This window comes from Cynara cardunculus, unplaced genomic scaffold (assembly GCF_001531365.2).
Source record: "Cynara cardunculus var. scolymus isolate 2C unplaced genomic scaffold, CcrdV1 Un_Scaffold_4640, whole genome shotgun sequence".
NCBI classification, from domain to species: Eukaryota; Viridiplantae; Streptophyta; class Magnoliopsida; order Asterales; family Asteraceae; genus Cynara; species Cynara cardunculus.
Genome location: NW_020201992.1, coordinates 24,054 through 28,430, shown reverse-complemented (window position 1 = coordinate 28,430; position 4,377 = coordinate 24,054).

The window sequence follows — 4,377 nt, the reverse complement described above, 5'->3', positions numbered from 1 at the left end:
TCTAGGTATTTGGAATCAAGAAATCCAATTGGTGTTCCACATAGACTTTCTTCTTGAAGCTTGCCATTCTGGAAGGCACTCTATACATCCATTTGCTATACTTTAAAGTCTTTATGAGTAGCGTAGGCAAAGAATAGTCAATTTACTTCGAGCCTATCCACTGGCACAAAGGTTTCGTCATAGTCTATACCTTCCTCTTGTCTATGTCACTGAGCAACAAGTCGATCCTGAATACCAACAGTGGGATCACTAAGAATTTTATCTATTGGGCGATTCTTTGTTCATCTGAGAGCTGGTGGTTGAGTTGCAAAAACTGAGTCTTGGATTATAGCAAAAGAGCATGGAACAAATGCTGAAAAGAAGCTTCAACGAGAGGTTCAATAACATTTTTAGGAAGAAATGGTACTGAGACATTATATGAGTCAATGTCATATCAGATAGAGATTATATATATATATATATATATATATATTTATATATATATAGGCCCCTTCATTTGTTAACCAAACATTTAGTACAAACATTTTTAACCAATGTCATCCATTAAAATTGGTAAAAATATGAATTAGATTGATTTACTGACAATGTTGAAATATTAGGTAATGAAACGTGCGTCCATATTGGAAATCATAAATAAGCAAAGGGTATTTTCAACTTTTAATCGTGAACGTATGTCATATTTAATAGCCAATTTTTATGGATGATCATCATTCATATAACTTCATTAACCATCAAATTCAATTATGAACACACAACATTCATTCACCCATGAACACCATGTCTTAGTGCATATGCATAATATAGACGAGCATCTGTAGGTTAGGGGGTGTTTGGAATTTCTTATAAAAACAAATTATTGACTTATTCTAGTATGACAACAGTAATAAACATTTTTAAGTGTTTGGATAAACAGCTTATATCGGTGCCAAATCAGTAATAAGAAGTTTTTGAAAAAGTTAAACTCTTCTAACTTATAATAAGTTGATAAGGACTTTTGTAGAAAAACATAAATTGTTTTAAATAAGTAATCCCGAACACCCCCTTCGTCTCACCTATGAACACCTTCACTTGACTTTTTTCTCTGTAGCAGATTTTTAAGGATGGTGTCTATTAGTATTGTTAATGAGTGAACTCAAATTTTAGATAGCCATAATATTCACTTATGAACATAAAATTTTCATTAACCATAATATTCACTCATTAACTATAATATTCACTTATGAACACTATTTTCATTATTTATAATATTTGCTTATGAACACAAAAAATTCAGTTTAATAATGAACATCAAGGCTTAGTATGTGCATAATATGGATGAGCATCTTCATAAGAAAATGGATGAACATCTGGTATGATTGTACAGCAACCGATATATCCACTACATAATTCAAAAATTAGAACCCAATAACATCCATAATTATCCTCCCTAAATATAGAGATATGGTTAGGTAATCGACTATTAAAACCCAATAACATTCATAATTATCCTCCTTGAAGATAGAGTTATGATTAGGTGAATGACTAATAATAAGAAAAGAAAAAATTTAACAATACACAACTACCCCTAATCCTTAATTAAGACGTTTTATGAAACAAGGAATGAATTTGACATTTAATTGGTTAATATGAGTTCGTATAGTTAACACTATTTTAGTGGTTAAATAAATTATTGGAGTTTTCTCTGTCTCTCTGTATTTGTGTGTGTGTGTGTGTGTATATATACATATATATTTAGAGAGAGAAATAGAGAGGATCGGTTTCAAACAAGAACAGTGACCAAATAAGAAAACACGAGAAATGTCAAATCACATATGATTTTACACTAAAATCATGTGTAAAATCATATGGCATTTCACGTCCTAGGTCACGGGCCAAGTCGCCTGGACATCCTTTGTGTTGATTGTGTGTTGTATGACATATCACTTATGATTTCAATGGAAAATCACTTATTATTTGGCGGTTTTTGTGTTTTATTTTTTTGATCATATTTTCGTTTGAATCTCCATCTTCATATATGTGTATATGCCCCTACAAACATTTTTAAAGAACATTTGACATAATCATCGATGTTCAAATTTTGTACATGAGCCAAATAATGTTTACATTTCTGTTAAATGGTATTTATTTTTTAAATGCTAAATGGTAGTAGAATGCAACTATCTCTTCTTTCGTTGGTGATTTCTTTCTCAAATGACTTGATTTCGGCTAGGGTTCCCCAATTTTCAACTCACTACGCATTCTCTCTTCATTTAAGTAGATTGGGAGGCATTTATTACAACATTCATTCATGGAGGGCATTAAAGCTAGGGATTTAAGCTTGGGTCAAGTTGCTAGTCGACCTTCCCATCAAGAGTTCCTTGGCTTTCTAGGTTTTGTCTAGAAATCCACAAAGGTGAGTTCATTCTTTATTTTTATTTTATATATATGTCCTACTACTTGTATGAACACACTCCAAACAACTCACATTTAGATTTTTCTAAAATAATAGAGTTGGGTGAATATAGATCATTTTGGTTTTTGAAAATTGGGAAAAAACTTGAATACCATTTTTATGAGATTTTTAGGATCTATGGAAGATTGAAACATATATTAAGTTCAAGTAGAAATTTGTGTTTTGTGATGCCTTATGGACAAATGACATTTTTACTACAACAAATCCCATCTTTGGATTCCATGCCCAATTTAAAGGATTTGGCCTAAACACTTGGTTAATTTTATAAGTTCCTTGAATACTATTGAGATTGGATTGATATAATACTTTTAGTGTGGTAAAAGCCTTGTGGGTGGTTTATACCTATACTTAAAGGTCTTTGTTGGAGTACATGTTATCTAGGGGAAATGAGAAAAGCTTGTTTTATTGTTCTAAGTATGCATATTACATAACTTGATGTCATGTTTCATTGGATCCATATTGAATTATTCTTACATTACAATGAAAGGAGTTTTGATATTCTTTTCTTAGTGTCCTTGGTTTGAGATAAGAGATGAGTTTTGATGTTCTCGTCTTAGAACTCTTAGTTTTAGATAAGCAGGGAGTTTTTAGGTTCTCATCTTATAACCTGAGGGACCATCTAAGTAATGAGTTTTTAGGTTCTTATCTTAGGCCAATTGGAGTGAATAGGGTGATTCACTTGTCAACGTATTGATGCGGCTTACTTAGTCTTCTACCACTTGATCTAATCGAGTTTCCCATGGTATCGCAAAACAAATTGTTTGTTCATTACCTATATAAAAAAATGGTTCAAGGGGGCTATGACGCCTTATTTAAAAGTTACCCTTATTGAAGGGAGGTAAAACTATATAAATGTTTTTCCCTTTTATATACAATTATGTATTTTGATACAAATTTTTCAAACTTAATAGGCGTTAATGCTAATACTTTGTCTTACTGACATATATAGCAAGTCATAGAAAGGACGGGCCCAAGGGCCAGTGGTTAGAGCTTGGAGTGCCATTTAGAAGCATAAACGTGAATACCATTTTGGAGAGTTACTATACTTTTGAAGATAGTTAACTTTGATGGTTGATATGACCCCTGAAAGAAATCTAGTTCTGCTAGGATTAGATGGAAGTCTATAAAACTCTAATATTGAACTTTTATTATTCGCTATCTTATATTGTTGACACCTTTTGGGTAACTCATTTTGTGTAAACTGTTGATTTTCCCAAAATTTTAAATCTATAACTATTTTCAAATTTTAGGAGTATTACACCTGTATTTTAATAAGAACTTGTGAATAGATAAGAACTTTTGTCCTACAATGAAAGTTCTTATAAAAATCTCAATAGGAACCTCATAAGAACCTTCATTATGGATGTTTTACGTTTTTAAAAACCTTTAAAAGTTCTATTCTTAGAACATCACCAACAAATACTAGATATATATTTTTAAAATATACAACAAAAGTCAAATTATCGAAAACATTCAACTCGAACAAGTATTAATTATACTATATAAATTCATACTAAAGCGTTTTAAAAAAAATGTAACTTATTCAACTTAGCCGGTAAAAATAATTAAAATAATATATTTATATCCTTAATATTATGTTTAAAAGATTTCTTTAAATTTAAAAGGATTTTATATTTTTTTTTTCTCTGCTTTAGATAACAGTTTTAGTTATCTAATGGAGAAAAAGGTTCTTGAATCTCTAATTCAATATGTCAAATGGAGAGGATATTATGGTTTACAAATTAGGTAAATAAGAATATTACAAAACATAAAAAGTAATATGTATGTATTATTCATTTATCGTTAGTATTTTAGTAATTTTATTCAGTTTTGAAAAATAAAACTCAATATATTCTATAGTATCTATATCTATATCTATACTATATTATAAAGCATTTGGCTAAAACTCTTAAAAACTCTTAAAA